We start from the raw sequence: 25670 nt of genomic DNA on the forward strand, positions 1-25670 counted from the left end.
AGGGTGGGGAAAAGAAAACTTTTCGATTGAGGCTGGCGCTTTCTCTAGGTTTTTGGGGACTAAGCGTGGTGATTCAGAACGTGGACTCTGGAGCCAGACTCTGTCAAATGGGTCCTGGCTCTGCCACCTACGGGCTGTGTGAACTTGGGCAAGTTACTGTACCATTCTGTGTGTCAGTTTCCTGATCTGTAAAACGGGGATGATTATCGTACACACTCCATAGGTGAGTGTAAAGGTTAGAGGATATTTCATATCCGTAAAGTACTTCGAGCAGTGTCTGGCCTTTAGTAGGCATTGGTAGTGGTTGATTAAAGAAATGGATGAATGCATACATAAGTATTCAAGGCTTGGAGGCTGTCCCTGGTGAAGCGTGTGAACTGGAATGGATTACACCCAACTTTGTTTTGTTTCCTTTCCAGCTTGCAGTTGCTACTGACCGCATCTGCAGCACTGTGGCATTAGAAATAATCTCCCTCGACTTGGCCGCTCTTGGTAAAACAATCTAATGCTGTCCAAATTATCCCAGGGAAACAAAAGCCTTTTCAGTGGCATAGTAGGGTTAGGCTTATTTAATATGCATTGTTTATATGGGTTTGTTTAGTGTTTCTTGGTAACCTTTTCTTTCTTTCATTCTTTCTTTCTTTCTTTATTTTTTTTTTTGGTAAAGCTGCTCGGTTAAAAAAAGCAGATTAGCTATGAAATGGTTCAGAGCCAGAGAAAAGTAGAGAGTCGTGTAAGCAGAGCACGCCTTTCCTTGACTCTCTGTCGAGAGCTTTTGTGATTCCAGCTGCTCTCTGCCTCAGACGAGGTGCCCTCTGCGTGTGCAGTCATCTAAACAGTGCAGGGTCTGGGACCGTGGAGAATCCAAGGCAGTATAGTCATGCTTTGCTTAACAGTGGGGATGAGTTCTGAGGAGTGTGTCATGGTCAGGCAATCTCGAGACTGTGCAAACCCCACGGAGTTCCTAAACCTGGATGGCGGAGCCTCCTACACACCTAGGCCATATGGGACTAATCTGATGGGACCCCCGTTGTTGACTGAAACGTCCCGAGGTAGGGCATGACTGGACTTCCCAACTCCAGGGGCACGGAAGTGTAGCCTGTGGGGCTTTTGAAAAGAACAGAGATGCTCAAGGCCTACTCTGGACCCACTGACTCAGAATCTACTGGGATAGTTCCCGGCTTTAAAGGCCAGACGTAGTCCTCCTCTGCAGACATCCCCTCAACGGTTTTTCACAGTGGGTTTTCCCTCCTCTGAGAAAACAGGCCAAGAGATTGTGAGGATCCATAATTAGTGTTTTAAGACCTTTAGCAGGACTCGGTTTTTTTCACGTTCTGGGATCTGCATCTCCACTGGAATGTGTTAAACCTTGAAATCTTGTCCAAAAGTCATGTCATTACCTAGGGAATCCTTCTGTGAATTGCAGGCAGATTGCCATCTTTCTGCTTCCGCCTCCTCACCTTTGCAATGGGGAGAATAACAGTAACCTACCTTTTGGATGTGAGGATTAAATGAGACAGTTGGTGTAGAGCAGTCGGCGCAGGATCTGGCACAAAGTGAAGCCTTCAATCAATTATGATGACAGTAGTCTTGATTTCCCTCCAGTCGGAATATAGTTTACTTGAAGTTGGTGGCTGTGTCACAGCTGTGTCTCAGGCTGGTGCCTGCCGCCCTGAGCTAAGCCATAAAGATCCCGGGAATAACTTTTCAAAAGCCTGTTAGCCTCTTGAGGCTCCTACACTTTTTTATCTTATTTTATTTTATTTTATTTTATTTTATTTTATTTTATTTTATTGCAGTAACAGTGGATTCTAAGATGATATAGCTTTCAGATGTACGTTGCAATATATTTCGAATTCTGTGTAGATTACATCGTGTTCACCCCCCCGAAAACTACAGTCCGTCACCTCACATGTGAGCCTCATCGCCCCTTTTGCTCTCTCCCCTCCTCCCTCCCACTATGGTAACCACCAATCCGGTCTCCTTGGTTCTGTGTGCGTTTGTCATTGTTTTTTTTCTTCTACTTATGAGTGAGATCACAAACACCGTGTGGTGTTTGACATTCTCCCTCTGATTTATTTCACTTCACATAATACCCTCAAGGTCCATCCACGTTGTCACAAATGGCCGGATCTCATCATTTCTTAGGGCCGAGTAGCATTCCATTGTGTAGACATACCACATCTTCTTTATCCATTCTTCCCTTGATGGGAAACCTAGGTGGCTTCCAAGTTCTGGCTGTTGTGAATAATGCTGCAGTGTACCTAGGGGTGCATGTGTCATTCTGCGTTGGTGTTTTCAAGCTCTTTGGATGAATAGCCAGCAGTGGGCTAGCTGGATCCTACATATGGTAGATGTATTCTTAGTTTTCTGAGGATACTCCGTACTGCTTTCCACAGTGGCTGCACCAGTCTGCCCTCCCACCAGCAGTGCAGGAGAGTTCCCTTCTCTGCACATCCTCTCCGACACTTGTCTCTTGTCTTGTGAATTAGAGCCATTCTGACCAGAGTAAGGTGACATCTCCTTGTAGATGTGATTTGCATTTCTCTGATCGCTAATGATGTTGAGCCCCTTTCCATATGCCTGTTGGCCATCCGTATACCTTCTCTGGAGAAATCCCTGCTCAGATCTTTTGCCTGCCTTTTCAATTGGGTTGTTGATTTTTTTTTGCTGTTGAGATGTATGAGTTCTTTCTGTGTTTTGGATGTTAACCCCTTATCCGATATACGGTTTGCAAGTAGCTTCTCCCAGTTGTTAGGTCGTGTTTTGGTTTTGTGGATGGTTTCCTTTGCGGTGCAGAAGACTTTTTTGACTTTGATGTAGTCCCATTTGTTCCTTTTGTATTTTGTTTCCCTTGCCCAGTCAGACGTGGTACTTGAAAATAGGCTGCTAAGACTGATGTCAAAGAGCATACTGCCTCTGTTTTCTTGTAGACGTTGCATGGTTTCGGGTGTGACATTCAAGTGAAAGCCGAGGGTGGAGGCTGCAGTTCCCCGAGAGCGAGCGTAGCGGGGACCCTGCGTCCCTGTCAGCGCACCTTCCCGCTCCGCGAAGGTCCGAAGCGTGTGGGCGGGGCCGCAGGAGTTCTGCCAGGAGGGTGTCCCTGTCGCTGTCCGCAGTCCACCGCCAGAGGGGGGAGGGGGGGCGGGGCAACGGCCGGGCAGCGTCTGGGCAGCGGCGCGCGCGCGCGTGAGGAGAGGAGAGGAGCGCGCGGCTGCTGGGCCGCCGTCCTGGGAGGCGTGGGAGGCGTCGGCGAGCCGCGCCTGCCTGCCCAGAGCCGAGCCCGGCGGAGTCCGGCCGCGCTGTGCTGCTCTCTCCCGGGCCGGGCTCGTCCGTTCCCCCGGCGTCCGTGGACGGCGCTCCGCGTCCCCGCTGGGCACAGCAGCCCGGGCCGTGCACAGCCACGGCCGCTAGCCTGAGGAGGCCGTCCTTCAGCTCCCGCTCTTCCTGCTCGCCGGACACGGACGACCAGGGCGCCTGCGAAGAGGATTCCATCTGAGAGAGGTACCTGGGGGGCGTGGGCCTGGGGGCTGGTGGGAGGCGAGCGTGTCCCTGAGGAATAGGCTTGTGCGCCGAGAGGTGCCCGTCAGGTCGCGGGACAGCTGTGCGGCGCGGGGAGCGAGGGGGTCTCTTCGTGCGCTTGAGGCGTTCGTGGAACGGGCGGTGTGTGCCGGGCACCTGCCCAGGGGCCAGCCTGGGCATGCGGTGCCCGGGAGTCGGGCGCTGAAGCGCCACCCGTGGTCTTGGCTTCTTGGAAGGACAGACGCGAAGTCGATAAGGACACTGGTCTCGAGGCGTTCTGAGGAGTGCGGGTCTCCCTCTTTTCGAGGCTACGTTCCGTTGGGGTTTTCACGAAGCCTGTTGTGGGCCTGAAGCTCAGGCCGGTTCAGGGGAAGTGGCCTGTCGAGGGCCACGTAAGATTTGTGTGCAGAGCCAGTGCTTTCCAAAGCCCTTGACTGTGCAGAAGTCTACCTGTTAGGGGTGCAGTGGGGGCTGTCCGGGGAGCGTTGTGAGCAGAGGTATGTGCCCCACACTTGAAAGCATGGAAGAGAAAGCGTGAGGCTGGAGGGTGCTCCGTTCGTTCCCTCCTTGCACAGAAAGTCTGGAGAGTTGACTTTGGGACAAGTCCTTCCTTTCCTCTGGTCGGTGCGTGTTCAGTGGTCTGGACACTTGGTGAGCAAGACTGACAGGCTGTTTGACGTACTGGCCCTCACAGCCTGGTTGGAAAGGACAGACAGGCAGCAACCAATTACCTAGGAGATACGTAAAAGCAATTTTGTGTCGAGTGTTGAGAAAGACGGCATTTCCTGTTAGACTTGGTGACTTAGGCAGTGATGTTGAAGCTGAGAGCAGATGCCTAAAAGAAAAGGAGGACCTGGGCGGGAGAGTGTTGGGACAGGGCAAGGGAGGAGTAGGGCCTGTCAGAGGAGCTGAAAGCATGCCCTGGAGACTGGGGCCGCCGCGTAGGGACTGTAGGGTGGGGAAAAGAAAACTTTTCGATTGAGGCTGGCGCTTTCTCTAGGTTTTTGGGGACTAAGCGTGGTGATTCAGAACGTGGACTCTGGAGCCAGACTCTGTCACATGGGTCCTGGCTCTGCCACCTACGGGCTGTGTGAACTCGGGCAAGTTACTGTACCATTCTGTGTGTCAGTTTCCTGATCTGTAAAACGGGGATGATTATCATACACACTCCATAGGTGAGTGTAAAGGTGAGAGGATATTTCATATCCGTAAAGTACTTAGAGCAGTGTCTGGCCTTTAGCAGGCGTTAGTAGTGGTTGATTAAAGAAATGGCTAAATGCATACCTAACTATTCAAGGCTTGGAGGCTGTCCCTGGTGAAACGTGTGAACTTGAATGGATTACACCCAACTTTGTTTTGTTTCCTTTCCGGCTTGCAGTTGCTACTGACCGCGTCTGCAGCACTGTGGAATTAGAAATAATCTGCCTCGACTTGGCTGCTCTTGGTAAAACAATCTAATGCTGTCCAAATTATCCCAGGGAAATAAAAGCCTTTTCAGTAGCATAGTAGGGTTAGGCTTATTTAATATGTATTGTTTATATTGGTTTGTTTAGTGTTTGTTGGTAACTTTGTGTTTTTTCTTTTTTTTTTTTTTTTGGCAAAGCTGCTCGGTTCAAAAAAGCAGATTAGCTAGGAAATGGTTCAGACCCAGAGAAAAGTAGAGAGTCGTGTAAGCAGAGCACGCCTTTCCTTGACTCTCTGTCGAGAGCTTTTGTGATTCCAGCTGCTCTCTGCCTCAGACACGGTGCCCTCTGCGTGTGCAGTCATCTAAACAGTTCAGGTCTGGGACCGTGGAGAATCCAAGGCGGTATAGTCATGCTTTGCTTAACAGTGGGGATGAGTTCTGAGGAGTGTGTCATGGTCAGGCAATCTCGAGACTGTGCAAACACCACGGAGTTCCTAAACCTGGATGGCAGAGCCTCCTACACACCTAGGCCATATGGGACTAATCTGATGGGACCCCCGTTGTTGACTGAAACGTCCCGATGTAGGGCATGACTGTACTTCCCAACTCCAAGGGCACGGAAGTGTAGCCTGTGGGGCTTTGGAAAAGAACAGAGACGCTCAAGGCCTACTCTGGACCCACTGACTCAGAATCTACTGGGATAGGTCCCGGCTTTAAAGACCAGACGTAGTCCTCCTCTGCAGACATCTCATCAACGGTTTTTCACGCTGGGTTTTCCCTCATCTGAGAAAACAGGCCAAGAGATTGTGAGGATCCATAATTAGTGTTTTAAGACATTTGGCAGGACTCAGTGTTTTTCACGTTCTGTGATACTGGGATCTGCATCTGCACTGTAATGTGTTAAACCTTGAAATCTTGTCCAAAAGTCATGTCATTACCTAGAGAATCCTTCTGTGAATTCCAGGCAGATTGCCATCTTTCTGCTTCCGCCTCCTCACCTTGACAATGGGGAGAATAACGGTAACCTGCCTTTTGGAGGTGAGGATTAAATGAGACAGTTGGTGCAAAGCAGTCGGCACAGGATCTGGCACAAAGTGAAGCCTTCAAGAAATTATGATTGCAGTAGTTTTGATTTCCCTCCAGTCGGAATCCAGTTTAGTTGAAGTTAGTAGCTGTGCCACAGCTGTGTCTCAGGCTGGTGTCTGCCGCCCTGAGCTAAGCCATAAAAATCCCTGGAATAACTTTTCAAAAGCCTGTGAGCCTCTTGAGGCTCCTACACTTTTTTATTTTATTTTATTTTATTTTATTTTATTTTATTTTATTTTATTTTATTTTATTGCAGTAACAGTGGATCCTAAGATGATATAGCTTTCAGATGTACGTTGTAATATATTTTGAATTCTGTGTAGATTACATCGTGTTCACCACCCGAAAACTAATGATAGTCCGTCACCTCACATGTGAGCCTCATCACCCCTTTGGCTCTCTCCCCTCCCCCCTCCCCCTATGGTAACCACCAATGCAATCTCCTTTGCTCTGTGTGCGTTTGTCGTTGTTTTTATCTTCTCCTTATGAGTGAGATCACACGGTGTTTGACTTTGTCCCTCTGATTTATTTCACTTCACATAATACCCTCAAGGTCCATCGACGTTGTCACAAATGGGCGGATCTCATCATTTCTTAGGGCCGAGTGGCATTCCATTGTGTATACATACCACATCTTCTTTATCCATTCTTCCCTTGATGGGCACCTAGGTTGCTTCCAAGTTTTGGCTGTTGTGAATAATGCTGCAGTGAGCCTAGGGGTGCGTGTGTCCCTCTGCATTGGTGTTTTCAAGTTCTTTGGATGAATAGCCAGCAGTGGGCTAGCTGGATCATACATATGGTAGATGTATTCTTAGTTTTCTGAGGATACTCCATCCTGCTTTCCGTAGTGGCTGCACCAGTCTGCCCTCCCACCAGCAGTGCAGGAGAGTTCCCTTCTCTGCACATCCTCTCCGACACTTGTCTCTTGTCTTGTTAATTAGAGCCATTCTGACCAGAGTAAGGGGACATCTCCTTGTAGTTGTGATTTGCATTTCTCTGATCGCTAAGGATGTTGAGCCCCTTTCCATATGCCTGTTGGCCATCCGTATACCTTCTTTGGAGAAATCACCGCTCAGATCTTTTGCCCGCCTTTTCAATTGGGTTGTTGATGTTTTTCGCTGTTGAGATGTATGAGTTCTTTCTGTGTTTTGGATATTAACCCCTTATCCGATATACGGTTTGCAAGAATCTTCTCCCAGTTGTTAGGTTGTGTTTTGGTTTTGTGGATGGTTTCCTTTGCGGTGCAGAGGATGTTTTTTGACTTTGATGTAGTCCCGTTTGTTCATTTTGTATTTTGTTTCCCTTGCCCAGTCAGACGTGGTACTTGAAAATAGGCTGCTAAGACTGATGTCAAAGAGCACACTGCCTATGTTTGCTTGTAGACGTTGCATGGTTTCGGGTGTGACATTCAAGTGAAAGCCGAGGGAGGAGGCTGCGGTTCCCCGTGAGCGAGCGTAGCGGGGACCCTGCGTCCCTGTCAGCGCACCTTCCCGCTCCGCGAAGGTCCCAAGCATGTGGGCGGGGCCGCAGGAGTTCTCCCAGGAGGGTGTCCCTAAGGAATAGGCTTGTGCGCCCAGAGGTGCCCGTCAGGTCGCGGGACAGCTGTGCGGCGCGGGGAGCGAGGGGGTCTCTTCGTGCGCTTCAGGCGTTCGTGGAACGGGCGGTGTGTGCCGGGCACGGGGCCAGCCTGGGCATGCGGTGCCCGGGAGTCGGGCGCTGAATCGCCAACCGTGGTCTTGGCTTCTTGGAAGGACAGACGCGAAGTCGATAAGGACACTGGTCTCGAGGCGTTCTGAGGAGTGCGGGTCTCCCTCTTTTCGAGGCTACGTTCCATTGGGGTTTTCACGAAGCCTGTTGTGGGCCTGAAGCTCAGGCCGGTTCAGGGGAAGTGGCCTTAAAGATGCTCTGGTAAGGACAGCATTTGGTAGAGAGATGTACAATGGTTAAGATCATGTGTCTAGTCTTATTAATCATAAATAAAGGTAAAAGAGCCCTTAAATGAGATCTGTGGGGAAATTCAACACAAGAAGCAGATGCTTACCTTCTGTGGGCACTTCTGGAAGCATCCATTTCATGGCCAATGTCTCTGCGTTACATATGCAACAGTGTTTCTAGGTGCCAACACCTTGGGTCAGCATGTGGGATATGAAGGTGAATAAAACAGACCATCCACGGGGGCTTTGTTTCCCTTTAGAAGGACTAAAATATTTTGGTAAAATGTGATGGCTGCCAAAATAGTAAAATGCCCACTGTGGGATATGACATATAGCATGTTATACAGAATAAATTAAACTACCTGGTCAAAGTGATTTCCTGATTACGTTTTTTCAGACTCTTGAGTCAGTGGTTTCCACCTGAACTGGGAAGGTATTTCTGTTTTTTTGTCCATAAGCATCAGCTCAGTGCCTATGGTTAATGTTCAGAGTTAACCCATTTTTATTATAATGCCTGTGGTTTTTATATTTGTTGTTGTTACTTAATATCCGAGCTCATCTTCCCATTTAATGTCTTTTCTTTCAAGCATAAAATTTCCCCGCCTATGCTGAAATAGCATTTTCAAGAAGAAGGGTTCCCATATGAGTGTGTAGTTTTAGGGCTAAAAGCAAAGATCTTCTTAAGGTGAATACAAAAACTCCACTCTCTAAGTTAGCCTTGGTGCTGGTTAAGACCCAGAAGGTGGCAGGTAGAAGGAAGTGCTCAGGCCAGTTTGGGAAATCAATGGGAAAGTGTAAAAGTGGAATTTCTTAATAATACCCCATCCTGAAAACTAAGGTGACTTTGTTTTTACTCAATAATATAATGAGTTTTATTTTGAGTGATGCTGGATTTAATGGCTAAATCAATATGTGTATTTAGCCTAGGGCTTTATTTCTACAGTAAGTGACAGGAGATAAGCAGCCTTAGAGTGTGTTAATTGGTTTGTGTTTAGCATTTAGGCTAATCAGCAGTAGCAGAGGTGCCCTGGGCCACTTCAGGCCTGGTAATGGGCTTTATCTAAACCAGGCTTTGTTTACGTTATTGACTGGAGTTGAATTGCTCCTGTTTCTTATACACTTGAATGTTAAGCTGGATTTGCAAGTGTAACTCAAGAATTAGCCCAGGTCTGGAACAAGGCAAACCAAATGAAAAGCAAGTATCATGCCATCCCTGGCATAGGACAGCTGTGAGGGGTAATAAGAGCTGGAGAAGACTTAGCTGGGTGAAGAAAACTTTAAATCAGTCATCAGAGCTCGAGGGACCACATGCGAAACCAGGATTTCTCAAATTCAGCACTATTGCCGCTTGGGGCTGGATAATTCTTTGGTGGGGGTTATCCTGTGCATGGGGGGGATGTTTAGAAGCATCCCTGGCCTCCTTCCAGCAGAGGAGAGTAGCACTCCTGCCCCAAGTTTTGAGAAACAAGTGTCTCCAGACATTGCCGACTATCTCCTGGGAGCCAGCATCACACTGGATTGAGGACCACTGGCTTAAATGAGGCTCAGATATAGCTTTGGTCCTTGCAGAGGTAGGCATGTATGTATGTGTGTATGTATTTCTATTAGATGCTAGAATTTTAATAGTTTGGAGATTTCACGTAATTATCTGCATTTTGGGGTTCTCCTTAAATATGAGGAGATCTTTCCTCAGTGCCACATGGTAATTACCAACAGGAGGTGGTTAGTAGCTGTCTCTTTTCAAAAAGACACATGCTGTCCAGGCCCCCCTCTGCTGTGTCTCTCCCAGGCTGCTTCTCTCATTTGCCTGCACTGGCTCCTGGAGGCATTTGCTTTTCTAACTCCTGCTTTACCTTTTGCACTGTCAGAGGCTTATCCCTTCACGCCAGGAGGATTTGGGATCAGATGGAACTGAACTTAGGTCTTGGCTTGACCATTACCGCTTTTGAGACTTCTCTCTTTCTCAGTTTCCTTATCTGTTGTATGGTTTAGCCTCAGGAGCATCTGCAAAATGGGAATGTTAACATATTCAATTTAGAGAAGTTAGAGACTTAAAAGGGACCATATCTGAAAGCCCTAGAACTTAATAAATGTTGCTCCCCTGTTTCATTTTTTCAAATGCCCCTGGGCTTCTGTTCCAAAGGTGCGCAGACTCATAAGATTAGGCCATTTCCTCCCTTTCTCATTTGCATCTTTTCAGGCCCTGGCGACTGGAGCCTCTATCCATCAGCTGACAATGGCCGTCAGGGCCGCCACACTTTGTTTTTATGAACTATGAGGGGAAATGGGGGTTTATGAGGCAATATCAAGGGAAGCCGCTTCAATACTACTTTTCTCTCTTTCCCTTCAAGGACAAACGTCTGGGGACCAAGGCAGTTAAATACGGTGCCCCCGTTACACACACACACACACACACACACACACACACACAAATCAAGCAGGAAGTCAGGCATTCAGGACATGCAGCACGGATTCGGACTCAGCTGGCGTCTGTGAATTAGCTCCTAGGACCTTGAGGTCCTGAGTAATTTCTCCTGTACTGTCTCACTTGGCAGCTTCCATCCTGCTGGTGGTCAGAGAAAGTGGGACGTTCTGAGTTAGTTTCGCTGGTGCTTCAGTGGCCTTTACGCAGCTCCTTAAACTGTGGGGTCTTGTCCTGGAGTCTTTGCACATGCTGCTCCCTCTGTCTCACGTGTGCCTCTCCTCTCCCCCAAACCCTTTATCTAGTTACTTGTTCCCTTCCTTCAGCTCTCTGCTCAATTGTGAATTCCTCAGGGAAATGTCTTCTGATCACCTGATTCTGTTAGTTTGTTTCATGGCCTCATGCTCCTCCTCTCAAAGCATCTGTCATTGTTATGCTGTAGTCTCTTTAATAAGTATTTGTCTTCCCCAATAGACTTGCACTTCTCTCAGGTCAAAGGCCATATCTGATTTGGCACACTTTTATATCCTTAGCTCCCAGCATAGTGCCTAGAACATATTAGGTGCTCAATAAATATTTGTCAAGTGAATGAGAGAATTGGTTTTCCTGGAGTAGCAATCTCCAGATTCCAGTGGCTTAACACAGCAAAGGGGTCTTTCCCCTTCAGGCATGCTTCTTGTCCAGAGCAGTAGGCTCCAGCCTCTGCCACGTGTCATCCTTGTTCAGATCTGTAGGCAGAGGCAGCCTCTGCCATCTGGACTGTTGCATGGTCAGTGTGGCCAAATGTGCACCAGCTCTTAAATAGCCTTCCACCCAGAAGTGACATATTTCACTTCTACTCACATTGTATGGGCTAAAGCAGGTCACATGTTCTTGCCTAACCTCAGTGGGGTGGGAAGTGCAATGCTCCTGTGTAAAAACCAGTTTAACCATCTTGGCTATAAGACCTGTGTGAACTACAGCCACTGACCTTGGGGAATCAACTCTGCCAAGTCAGCCTTTCATTTTAGCTTAATTTATCCTGGCAGCGTGGGCCACATCTCCCTTGTTCTTAGGAAGCCCACATTAGCATCCATTCTTCCATTCCTTCAACTAACATTTTCAGAAACTGCATTCTGGGCCAGGCCCAAGGTGAGCAATGAGGCCAAAGATGAGTAAGGCGTGGTCCCTGCCTTCAAGAGGTCTATAGACTAGTATGGGTGGGAGTTTTTAATGTGTTTATAGTCTAAGTGGCTTTACAGTGTGGAAAGTGTAATTTTTAAATATAGTTTTGTTTGTTAAGGTAGGGCTTTTAAATTGAGGTTCAAGGAAACCCGGCAATCTCTGGATATATTCTTGGATGTCTGTCACTGTCAAGTCTGAGAAGTGTTCGTCTAGGGGGATATTTACATGGAATCAAATAAATGCAACAAAGTCTGATGACTTCACAAAGACACATTATGTACAGTGCTGAGGGAATACTCAAGAGGGAATGACTGATTCTGCCTGTGGGAAGTGAAAGAAGCCTTCACAGAGGAGAGATTGTCTGAACTGGGTATTGAAGAAGAAGGCAGAATGACTAGATAACTTAGAAGAGAGAGTATGTTTTGGAGCTGATAGCTGATTCCTAGTCTGGGATTTGCCATTGATCAGCTACACGATATTAAACAATTCTCTTAATCTCTCTAAACCTGGGTTTCTCTTCTGTAAGAATGGACGTGACAACACTCCCTGTTGTGAGAACGGTTAGCACACATACCACATTCACAGCTATCATTACCAGCTTGAGAAGGAAAAAAGAGTCCAAGTATGGAGGTACGTGTGCAGTGGCAGAAAGCTAAGACACAGCTTGGCATGGTTAGGAAAGTGGAAGTAGTTCAATGTTACTAGAGCTATGGATTGCTAACTCAAATTCCTCCAGGGGCCAGGCAGGTAAGATCAACAAGTGAAACCAGAGAATAAAGATGGGTGGAGACTATGGCAAACTGGAGAGCCCACCTGTTGCCTGAAAACATTGAAATTTAACTGTTTAAAACACACGAGCAGGTACAATAAATCATGACTTCAGGCTGGGTTTGGCTGGTGGACTGCCAATAACAGCCTGATAACAGGTATGTGTGTGGTCATGAGTGTGTGTGCTTGTGTGTGTGTGCATGAAGAAAACGGGTTTGGAATGGAGACAATGTGAGGGATTATAATAGAAAGGGAGGCAAAATTACAAGGACTATATGAGGTTGAGATCTGAGTTACAGAAGTGAGGATATGAAATCTATAGATTCCAGGCTTCCCTTCCCATGTGTTATTCAAACCAAAATTAATGAAAGCCGGGCCAGGGTCAAAGAGCCTTTGGAGTTTCTGGAAGAGATTGAGAGGGCTGTAAAGTTGGAGAACAGAGTAGATTCTAGACCTGAATAATCAGTTAATGCCTTTTTAATGATTGTGAAGGAGATATGTACAAGTTCCAAGTCAATCTCAAGGATTAATTAACCAAGGCAACAGGGCCTGTGTCTCAGCAGATAAGCCAGCAGAGAGTGGCTTGCAGACAAGCCCATTTTACCGTCAAACAGGAAGACACAGATTCACATCTTACCTCCTCTCACGTGGCATCTGCGGAAAGGACTCAGCATTTTCCTGTCAAAGTGTATGAGTTTGAGGAGCAGGGAGAGGAGAAATGATATGCAAGAACACTAAAAAGAATGGAAGGTTTTTTCCTCATCCAATGAGCCAAATCTAATAAAGAAAGCTCCAGGGAGAAGAAAATCAAGATTCAGGCAGCTGAGAAAACCTGGTTAGAGGAATCTTTTCTAAGCACTATTGAAGATTTCCTGAAATTTGTAATTACACTACCATAGCTTTTTGTTTCTCAGAAGCCACTAATATTTTTTCCATTGTTTATGAAAATGTCCAGGTACCCTAGCAATAAATTTTGTACATCACAGCCTCGGCTGACATGTCCCAGTTGGGAAGACAAGCTGAAAAGCATGAGACAGTTAAATGGCATTTCGAGGCTTGAAATAGTACATTATAATTTTGCCCTTGTCTCTACCCCTGCACTCCAGGAGGTATAGAGGCTGGGCCACATTCTTTATATTTCCTGTGCCTGTTCGAGGGCCGGGAACCTGGCAGGTGTTTGATCAATGCTTGTTGAATAAATAAATTTATTAAATAAGAAATTCACAGTAAAAGCCCAAGTGTGTTTGGAGAGGTCGCAACAAAGAGACCAGATCTTAGATTGGAGCTATTGTTAAAACGTGCAGTTCAGCAGAGTGGTCGGGGGCACGGTCATCGAGAGCCAACTACCCAGTTCCTATTCCTAGTTTTACCACTTAAAAGCTGTGTGAATTTGGGCAATTCACTTAAGACACTTGCCTCAGTTTCCTCTTCTATCAAAATGGTGAAGAGAACGTTATCTCCCTCAGGAGGTTGTTGTGAGCATCACATACATTAGTTGATATTAAATCTATGGGAAGCACACAATAGAATTCAATCAGTATTATTCCTGGGGTGTTTTCTGGTAACATTCAACACACATTTATGCAGATACCTAAAAGATCCTTGAATTTTCATTTAAGTGCCAGGTACTGAGTTCATTAATTTTGTAGGCTTAATTTTCTTTAATCCTTGATGACTGTGTTTTTCTGTACTTCAAATATGCCAAACTTGTTCCTACCTCAGGACCTTTGCACAAATGATTCTCCTCAGGTGTTCTCGAAGGGCTCTGTTGAAAAGAACACCCACTCTTACTGTCCCTTTCTCTTCCTTACCTGCTTCATTTCCTTGGTGGCGCTTTTCATCATCTGAAGTTGTTCATTTGTGGTCCATCTCTCCTACTGGAATGTGAACTCCCTGAGGGCAGGGACCTCGTGTTGTTCGCTGCTGTACCCTGGGGGCCAGTTCAGTGCCTGGCACATGGTGGGCACTCCCTGAATACTTAGTGAATGGACGAATGAAAATTCTGTCATCACCATTTTACACATGAGGACAGCATGTCTCAAAAAGGTGAAGTCGCTTGCCCACTATATATAAGCAAAGGGACAGAATTAGGATTTATAGTCATGATTCCGAGGTCCGGGCTATTTCCACCACACCTATGTGACTTAATGTGTTGGAAACTACTCCTGGCTGTTACAGTGAGCTAAAGCTCTTGAACACAGCCCTTCCCCCAAAGGAGCTATGATGAGCCACCAGAGAAAAGATTTTTAAGACAAAATTAATAAAATTGATGGTTAAAAATAGATGACCCTATTACACCTGTACTTGGAGTTAGCTTAACGGGAGGTTAAGGATATAGTCTTCTAGATGCCCAGTCTGCCCAAGATTTCTGACTCCAGCCACAAGTTCAGGGATCCTCAGGGCCACTCTCACTTCAGACCAGCTGATTACAAATTTTGGGGTTCCCACAACTACCCTCGGGTGCAATATTTCACTAGAATGACTCTCAGAGCTCAGGAAAGTGCTATACTTATGATTGTGCTTTATTAAAGCAAAAAGATACACATCAGAACCAGCCAAAGGAAGAGGCGTCTAGGGCAGAATCAGGCAGGCAGTTCCAAATGCAGAGCTTCTGTCCTCCTCAGAGATGCCTCATCCTCCGGACATCAAGTGTGGCCTTTCCATGTGGTATTGCCAAGGCAGGACGTTCCTCCAAGCTTTGTTGTCCAGAGTTTTCATTGAGGCTCCATGACTTCGGCATGACTGATTGAATGATTGCCCATGTGGTTGAGCTCCATCTCCAGCCCTCCTCCCCTCCACCCACGTCAGGCTGCTGCTGTGAAGCTCAAAGCCTCTGAGCACAGCGTTGGTCTTTGTGGTCCGGGCAGGGCCAGCCCCCTCTCAGGCAGTTGGGTAACAGTTTATAAACTATCTCTGGGCCCCCTTTGAGGAACTTCATTAGCATAAACTATTCGGGTGTGGCCCCTCATGAATAACAGAGACATTCCAGTCACTCAGGAAATTCTCCCAAGAGCGAGGACAAAGGTCAGACCTCTCTCTAGAGGCCAAATTCCTTACTCCTCAAGCTGCCTCTCCAATTTTTTGGATTTAAGTTAAACCAACATTTCTCAGCTAAGAGTTCTTAGAATCCCACCCAGGGACATTGTCAGGTAGGAGAGATGTTTTTGGTTGTCACAACTGTGGTGGGAGGTGGTGCGACTGTTACCAAAATATGAACAGACTGATTTTGCCCTCTCACACGCTGTCTTGCTCCTGCGAACACAGCAACTCTGATGAGGCCGTCCTTATAGGTAAGGATATAGGAATCTGCCTACAAATGTGGCGGTCAGACCAGGCCCCAAATATCTGATTCTGTTCACCTAGACATGCTCTAGGTCAGAGTAGCTCACAGGTGTGAGTACGGCTGGTATATACTACATCATTCTAGAAGCTACGTGGACAGGGCATTAAATAACACCGAGTCACATAATTAGGATAATTAGGATGTTACTCACATTTTACTTCTCTTTCTGTCTGATTTTGCCAAGGAGAGTGTCTGAGTTTGGGGCTAGTGTACCTTTAACACCTCTCTATCGTTAGCTTACCTCCTTGTTTTTTATAAAGAAAGAGTGGTTTTCCACTTGGACCCTTTATCGACAATATCTACGTAAAATTTTAAAGTGTACTTCGTTTCTGTTTCTGATATATTTGTGCTTACCATCTATTTTTGGCAAATGATACCAGTTATGTTAAGTTTCCTTTTACATATAATTTCTCTCAAGAAGTACAAGTTCTAATTTAAATGAGAGCTTTTTATGTAAAAGTCATTCAATTGAAAGACGATATTAAGTAAATGTGGTAGAAACTTGTGGTACTCACTCATATCTGGTCCTCCCTTTGGGCATCCAAGGGGACTCTGTCCCGTTTTCCTGCAGGTAAACAGGGCCGGGACATTAGTCCTGGCTCAGAGGCAGGCTGAGGCAGGGAGTAGCCCGCGTGATCTCCCCACTGTCACTCAGCCACCATCCACCCAGAAGCCATGTGCTGAGAGGACCGTAAGCACTTTCTGGTGGAGCCTCCCTGAGGTGGGGGCAGAGCACAGCTCCTGCCAGCCAACACAGGGCACGTGGCATGAGCAAGAAGTAGGCATTGTCTGCATTAGACAATTGACACCTGAGGATTCGTTTGTTATTACAACATAGCCTAGCTCTCTTTGCAACACAGAAATTAGTACCAGGAGTGGGGTGATTTTATAACAACAACTGAAAATATGCAGCGTTAGCTTAGCAGTTGGAAGATGAGGCGCCTGGAAACTGCTGTCAGAGGCCACTGGCATGGTTCTCCCTGGTGGGCAGCAGCAAACATTTGGTCACACTGTCCCTTGTGATAACTTGGGAGGCAGACCATGTACCTGATTGACTGATGGCTCTAAGAAAGAATTGGAAAATAAGATACTAGGAGTGTGTGTTGGCTGCATGTGACAATATATTTTGTGAAAGCAATGAGCTAGGAAAAAATTTCTCAGTTTGTAGTCAGAAATAAAAAATAAATGCATAAAGAGATTCCAGCAATTGTTTGCATAATCATAGTCATAGAACAGGAGGTATGTAGTTCTGGCAAAAATGGACACCCTTTATGGCAGTGTTGTCCGGAGCTGACTCTTTCTGTTGAGGAGTTACTGTTTAAATGAAGTCCCCTGTGTCAGGAGGGCACGTCTCCAGGATCAGTCATCAGCAGAATCATGGAGTTCATGTGAAATCAGCACTAGGGTTCTTCAAGTTGGAAAGAGTCTTCAAGGAACTCCCTTGATGAATAAGGCTAAGATATAGGTTTAGGATATTTAATGCTGAAGGGCTGAGGGAGGCAAGAGCCTTGAGAAGATAACACAATTTGGAAGGAAAGGCAGACTCCATGGATGGTACCCAAGGGAGATTGGGACAGCCAGGATTATGCTGAGAAGGACTGTCAGGAGGGAGCAGAGAGGGACTTCTGACATGAATTTTCAGAAGTCAGGGAGCAGCACCAGGATTCTAGAATGTGTTTTCTAAGGTAGGATTATGGGTGAGTTAGACAGCTGAGTCAAAAAGATACACCAAAATGGCTCCTTGCACACATCTCCACTAGAGAGTTGATCACATGGCATTCTTCTTCGAGGCTCACTTGTTATTCAACCTCTCTAGTTTGGGTGCTGCTTGAGAGCAGAGCTAAGGTCGTTGTCTCTATGCCCAGTGCCCAGCACGGGACCTAACCTAGGAGAGTGGGACTACGTTAAGATTTCATAGATGAATGACTAAATGAGTGAAAGTGGATAAAGGGAAATATAAATTGAGCAAGCAGCAGAGTTGGGGACCAGGGTTTATGTCTTGGTCAACAGGACGAGGAGTTGCAGAGAGAAGACTGGTCAGAACTGACAGTAAGGAACCAGAAGACTGGATGTTAGGACCCTCACTCATTCTTTCATTTATTCAGTCATTCAACAAACATTTCCTGTGCACTAGCTATGCTCCCAGCATGTTGCTGTGCTCTGGAGGGATCCTGGTGAGCAAAAGAGACATAATAATTGCCCTCAAAGTGTTCACAGCCTAAAAGACTCTATTTTACAAATGAGGAAACTGAGTCCTAGAGAGGGAAGGGTAATACAGCCAGCTGTTGACAAGGTCAGGAAAGGACACAATATCCTGACCTCTGCTTTTAAGTATTAGAAACTACACCAAAGACCGTAACTAGTGCCCCAGGAGCCATACCTGGTCCTCAAAAACATTGTATTTGGCTCACATAGTGTTTGGAAAATTGGGAAATTTAGACATACATCAAGTTTTCGACTTTCTCTTGAAAATCAGAAGATCTGGCAACGCTGGGCCCATGCTTCCTCGTGGCAAAAAACTGACAGGAGCTGAATAGCAAGCAGGTGTTTACTTTCAACACAGTCACCCCATCTCCATTCCCTTTGTGGTGCCACCTGTCTCCCGTAGTCATGTGACTTTGCAACCCCTGCTCCACACTATCTTTAATTTCCACATCTTGGTGCTAACGATTCTTCCAGCCGTCTAACAAAGGGTGGCAAACATCACATTCTTATCCTGCAAGCGGAAGCTGCCAGCTACTCAACTTTTCTTTCTCATCCGATCTCCCCTCCATCTTGCCTCTCAAGCCTGACTTCTACTCGGGCATAGGAGCAAAATGGCGGGGTGAGCTGACCTGGGATTCTCTCCCCTCCAATATACAACAAAAGATTGAAAGAACTGAATTTCAGAGAATAAACATAATGCCAGCTCGTTAGAGACCTACAGTACCAAGAAGGTGGAGATCATAAATCTTGCTTACACCTTCGGAGGCGCTGGAACGGTAGAGAGAACATCGCTCCCTCCCCTAGAGTCTGCGGTCGCTGCAGCGCAGGTCGGGAAGGAGCGGGGGAGGGGCCACACGACGGGGGGATCATCCAGGACTCCTGCCAGTGATTCAGTGGAGACCCGCTGACGGGGGGAAAGCTTCCGTCCACGGGGACCCCACAAATCAAGGGCCTTGGGAGACCAGAGAACAGAACTGATCTGAACCCAGACCAGTGCGTGTGAGTAACAGCCCCTCCCCCCCAGCGAAGCCAGTGGGCGCAGCCATCTTGCCCCAAGGCGGAGAGCTAACATGCCGCTCTCGACCCCCATCTAGTGGTGACAGGCTGTAACTGCAACTGAATTCTACCACCATGAGAAAAAACCGCTCCTCTACCATCCAGCAATTTATAAAAGCCCCAGACCAGAAGGAAAACAATAAAAACACAGAATTAAGTCCTGAGGACTTGGTATTAGGTAAACTAAATGATAATGAATTCAGAGCAGCTATAATCAAAAAACTCAATGAGGTAGAGAGAAAGATAGAGAAACAAGCCGAGTTCTGGAGTTACTTTACAAAAGAGATTGAAATCACAAAGAAGAATCAAACAGAATTACTTGAGATGAAAAACACAATGGACCAGATAAAACAGAATACGGATTCCCTGAATGCCCGTGTAGACAATATAGAGGAGAAAATTAGCATAATCGAAGATAGTCTGAATGGCGCCAGACAGAGGAAGAAAGAGAACTAAGAATTAAAATGAGGAAAATCTCCGAGAGATAATGGATTCAATGAGGAGTAAGAACATAAGGATCATAGGAATTCCCGAGAGTATGGAAAAGGAAAATGGAGCAGAAAGTGTGCTTAACGAAATTATTGAAGAGAACTTCCCAAGTCTAGGGATCAATGGAGAAATGTGTGTAGAGGAGGGTTTTAGCTCTCCTAGATTTGTCAATGTAAAAAGACCTACTGCAAGGCACATAGTAGTAAAGTTGGCAAATAGGAAAGATAAGTAGAGAATACTCAGGGAAGTAAAGGAAAAAAAGAGAATAACCTATAAAGGAACCCCTATCAGACTGTCAGTGGATTTCTCTACAGAAAACCTACAAGCTAGGAGAGAATGGAGTGACATATTCAAAGCTTTAAAGGATAAAAATCTTCAGCCAAGAATACTCTATCCAGCAAGAATTTCCTTCAGATATGAGGGAGAAATTAAATCTTTTCCAGACAAACAAAAGTTAAGGGAATTTGTAAGTAAAAGCCCTCCATTACAAGAAATCCTCAAGAAGGCTCTCATACCTGAAAAAAGAAAAAAGGGAGAGAGGGGACACAATCCACAGACTAGGGAGACCGATGGATAGAACCAGAACAAGATAGCAAATATTCAATTATAGCGTTAGGGTAAAGGTAAGGAAACTACCAAAGCAAAGATGATCTTAGCACTCGAACTACAAATTAGTAAGACAAGTTGGAATAAAAAATGAAAATAATTATTTAGGAGGGGAAGAGCAAAGGGTCTAAATCAGTATTGGTCAAGTAGGTAAGAGACCACCAGAGAATAGACTATATTATACACGAGATTCTAAATAGAAACTTCAAGGTAGACACTAAAATAAAGTACAGAACAGAGTCACAAATCATACATAAGGAAAAATGTAAGAAACCCAGCATAAGAAATTGCAGTATTAAATGGGTAGTCTAAAGCAAACAGGAAAAGAAACACAGGAAAACAAGATAATGAGTGACAGATTAACAGCATTAAGTCCACATGCATCAGTAATCACTCTCAATGTGAACGGATTGAACTCTCCAATAAAAAGACATAGAGTGGCAAAATGGATTAAAGAACATGATCCAACAATTTGTTGCCTCCAGGAAACACACCTCAGCCCCAAGCACAAACACAGACTCAGGGTGAAGGGGTGGAGGACAATACTTCAAGCAAATAGCAAGGAAAAAAAGGCAGGTGTTGCAATTCTCGTATCAGACCAAGTGGATTTCAAAATAAGACAGGTAAAGAGAGACATAGAGGGATAATATATAATGATCAAAGGGACACTTCATCAAGAAGAAATAATGCTTATAAATATCTTTGCGCCCAACACAGGAGCACCAAGATTCATAAAGCAACTATTAACAGACCTAAAGGAAGATGTTAAAAACAACACAATAATAGTAGGAGACCTCAACACCCCACTCACATCAATGGACAGATCATCCAGACAGAAAATCAACAGGGAAATAGTGGAGCTGAATGAAAAACTAAAACAATTCGACTTAATAGACATATATAGATCACTCCACCCTGAAAGAGCTGAATACACATTCTTCTCAAGTGCACATGGAACGTTCTCTAGGATAGACCATATGTTGGGAAACAAGGCAAGCCTCTACAAATTTAAAAAAATTGAAATAATAACAAGCATCTTCTCAGATCATAGTGCTGTAAGGCTAGAAATTAATTACAAGAAAAAAGCTGAGAAAGGCACAAAGATGTGGAGACTAAACAACACACTACTGAACAAGCAATGCATCATTGAAGAAATTAAAGAAGAAATAAAAAAATACCTGGAAACAAATGAAAATGATAGCATGCCATACCAACTCATATGGGATACAGCAAAAGCTGTGTTAAGAGGAAAATTCATCGCAGTACAGGCACATCTTAACAAACAAGAAAAATCCCAAATAAGCAACCTTAAAGCACACCTAACTGAACTAGAGAAAAAAGAACAAATGAAGCCGAAAGTCAGCAAAAGGAGAGAAATAATAAAAATCAGAGCAGAAATAAATACTACTGAAACGAAAAAGGCAGTAGAAAGGATCAATGAGACAAAGAGCTGGTCTTTTGAGAAGATAAATAAAATTGACAAACCACTAGCCAGACTTACAAAGAAAAAAAGGGAGAAAGCTCAAATAAACAAAATCAGAAATGAGCAAGGAGAAATAACAACAGACTCTGCAGAAATACGACAGATTATAAGAGAATGCTACAAAAAAACTATATGCCAACAGAATGGATAACCTAGAGGAAATGGATAAATTCTTGGACTCCTACAATCTCCCAAAGCTCACTCAAGAAGAGGCAGACAATTTGAACAGATCAATCACAAGGAAAAAGATTGAAACAGCAATCAAAAACATCCCAAAGAATAAAACCCCAGGACCAGATGGCTTTCCTGGGGAATTCTACCAAACTTTCAGAGAGGATTTAATACCTATCCTTTTCAAGCTATTCCAAAAAATTAGGGAAGATGGAACACTTCCTAACACATTCGATGAGGCCAACATCACGCTGATACCAAAACCTGACAAGGTCACCACGAAAAAAGAGAACTACAGGCCAAATATCACTGATGAACATAGATGCAAAAATTCTAAACAAAATTTTGGCAACCGGCATTCAGCAATTCATCAAAAGAATCATACGTCATGATCAGGTGGGATTCATACCAGGGACACAGGGATGGTTCAACATCCGCAAATCAATCAGTGTGATATACCACGTCAACAAACTGAGGAATAAAAACCACATGATCATCTCAATAGATGTAGAGAAGGCATTTGACAAGATCCAACAGCCATTTATGATAAAAACTGAACAAAATGGGCATAGAAGGAAACTCCTCAACATAATAAAGGCCATATATGACAAACCCACAGCCAACATCATACTCAATGGGCAAAAACTGAACCCCATCCCCCTGAAAACAGGAACGAGACAAGGATGCCCTCTATCACCACTCTTATTCAATATAGTACTAGAGGTCCTGGCCAGAGCAATCAGGCAAGAAAAAGGAACAAAAGGAATCCAAATAGGGAGGGAAGAAGTGAAACTCTCACTATTTGCAGACGACATGATTTTATATATAGAAAACCCCAAAGAATCCACTGGAAAACTGTTAGAAGTAATCAACAACTACAGCAAAGTTGCAGGGTATAAAATCAATTTGCATAAATCAAGCCTGACTTCTAAACAGTGATAGGAATGTCCAGGGGTCCTGTGGTCTTCACACATCCCTCCATCCCCAGATCCCGAGGCACGGTGTTGGTGTGTGAGGAAGGACGCCATCATCTATCCTATCATAGGGCACCATCATTTTTATATCCTAATCCTTCTGGTCTCTAAGTTCATTCATTATGTATGCAAAAATGGTAATATGCTGGTACTTTAATGCTCTTAAGCATAAATATTATTAAAGCAAGTGCCGTTTTTTCATCCGTAATTGAATGGTTTGCTTTATTATTGCTTTATAGTAATGACTTTCCATTTCCATTTTCTATAGAGTGCCTGATTTTACCAGGAGGGCATCCAGAATCAGGAGGGCTGGCTGTACTAATTGCCTTCATTATAAGAGCAGCTAGCATTCAGGCACCAGAGCGATAATGTTCCTGGGACCAGAGTGAAAACACACAAGGAGGGAGGTGGATCCCTCTGGTTCCTGGGGATCCAGTATGCCATTTCTTATCAAAACAGATCCTGGATCTGCAAAATCTTTTCCTCAGTGGTGACAGTTTGAACATTAACATGGATCGAGGGTTATTTATATCAGTTTGTACATTTAATCAGATTTTTTTTGCAGTTTTCAGCGAGATGTGAACTCTATCTCTGTCCAAGGCGTTTGGTTCAAATCAGCTGAGACAGAGAATAATCAAGATTTATGAATCTCATTCTGACTCCCATCACACAGTCACTGCAATTGCTACTTGCCAGCTGCACCCTCCCCCCGCCATTCCCAGTCTGACTGACACCCACTTCACTTTCTCTCCAGCAAGTGATTTAATGTCCATCTTGAAAACTGTCAAAACACTTCTGGTGCTCCAGATAACAGCTGTGTGGTTTCTGTGGTCCCCCGACACCCCGCCTCCAATTACACCCAGCTCCCACCAATCTTCCCTTCCAAAGGCTATGGACATCTGAAGCCAGGGCATGGGGGCTTCTGAGAGGGGGTGTCAAGCCCAGAGCACACGGTGGCAGTCACCTTTGACAGGTGGTAGTGGAAACAAACAGGTGACTTGAGTCAAACCAGGATAACTTCCTCTCGCTTGATCTTGGCCTGAGTGGAGGGTAAATGTGCAAAACAGAGACATTCTAAGGCCACAGCCCCTGCTTCTATTTAAAGAAGTGCTGCTCTTCATGAGGCGTCAGGAATTATAGATACTAAGAGCCATTGGCACTCTCTGCTGTGTCTGCGCTACCCAGGCGAGAGTCAAGGTCCTAAGAGAGGGAGATCTGACACGGGTTACTTCCACAGGCAAGCTGGGCTCATCTGAAAGGGTGGGGCTGTGGGAGCCCTATGACTGAGGCTTTGCATTTCTAAGCACTCCAGCTTGCATCAGAACCATCTGGAGGGCGTGGCAAACAGATTGCTGGGCCCCACCCCAAAACTTCAGGTCTGGGGTGGGAACTGATGAATTGCATTTCTAAGGGGCTCCCAGGGAGCGGAATCTGCCCTTAACTAGATCTTCAAATGATCCATGTCCACATTAAAGGGGGAGAGTTTCCGCTAAGAACACAAAGTCTGGACCCACGTTGCCTGGGTTCACACCCATCTCTACACTTATGGGTTTTGTTATCTTTGGTGAATTACTTAACCTGTCTATGCATCAGTTTCCATGTCTGTACAATGGTGTTGGTGAAGATGGCCCTTGCCTCATAAAGGAATAGATGTGTTCACATATGTAAAGCTCTTACAACAGTGCCCAGCATGTGACAAGCACTCATTAAACGTAGTTGTTAATATTTATCTGAGTGTCTGGAGCTTTAATACTTTGAAGTAGACCTTGTGTAAGGACGTGAATATCCATCAGGTATTCAAATCTATGTCTGTCAGGTATACGTCTGAGACCGTTGCGAACTCACACATTTGTGAATTTAATTTTAGCAGACTTGGACAACTTTTCAGCCTACGGACCAAACTGGTCTGGCAAATTTCTATTGTTCCATGTGGTGATTTAAAAAAATAGTTGCCAACTTTTGAATATGGGGAGATTTTATGTCACCTAATATCTGGATTTTCAGCTTCCTTAGAAACATTAAAATAGCTGGCCACTCTGGCTCTTCATTCCCACCGAGCAGTGACCAGCCGGGGGTGGGCAGCAGCCTCCGTCATTAGACGGATGGGATGGGCATTTTTTCCCATTCGCCTCTGTGTCTATCACTGCCTGTTGTCTTACAAGCAGCCCACTTTCCTCATTTGCATGATGTGTCTAGCTCCTATAGACTTTTGAGTTAGCAGTGCCTGCACTTTATTATATGAGTTTCACTGACAGTGATATAAAGTGGCCATTCCTGAGTCTGCAGCAGAAACCCACAGAGCTGCAAGGCAGTGCTCGAGGCCTCTGAACACAACCCATGGAGGTTCTCATCTCAGTAAAACTGGGAATACACACCTGACGGGTGAATCTCGGCTGGATTCAAGAAAGCCAAATCTAAATGTGTTAGTGGGAGGTGATTTCTAACGGTACTGATTTCTACTCTTTATCTACTGTTCCCACAGGACTAATACTGAGCAGTGGGCAAGGGCACATGTTTATAATTGCAGCCCTCTAAGTCTGGGGTCAGCACACGTTTTCTGGAAAGCACAGATAGTAAAGATTTTTAGGCTTTAGGGGCTAAGAGGCCTCCTGCTCTAAACTTTGTAGCATGAAGGCAGTGACAGAGTATACGTAAAGGAAGGCGTGTGGCTGCATTCACACGCTCTACGAAACAGGCAGCACGTCAGACCTGGCCTGTGGATCTCAGTTTGTTCATCCACTCTAAGTGGATAAGAAGGCCCTGTTTGCAGAGTCCTTTCTAGTCTATGAAAATGCTTTCTAAATCACTGTGGTCATTTCAGCGCACATACCTCTTGGTATTTTTTCTTTTTCGTTATCTCACTTTATTTCTCAAGCATTTTCCTATGTTTTTAAAACATCTTAATGATTTTCATGGTTTATGGCTACAGATTATATCATATTGATGTAAGATTTGTGCCACGTGCTTCCCTATAAAGACAATGTATATCCATGGGTCATATGTATGCGGACCAGATATATATATGTGGGTTTTTCTCCTGCC

General features: G+C 45.2%; 1 pseudogene; it reads right to left on the reverse strand.

Moving 5' to 3' along the window:
* LOC138921522 (transcriptional protein SWT1-like) overlaps positions 1-24723 on the reverse strand; it is a 37530-nt pseudogene extending 12807 nt beyond the window's left edge.
* Between the last annotated feature and the right edge of the window lie 947 nt (positions 24724-25670).

This window comes from Equus caballus, chromosome 30 (assembly GCF_041296265.1).
Source record: "Equus caballus isolate H_3958 breed thoroughbred chromosome 30, TB-T2T, whole genome shotgun sequence".
Lineage (NCBI taxonomy): Eukaryota > Metazoa > Chordata > Mammalia > Perissodactyla > Equidae > Equus > Equus caballus.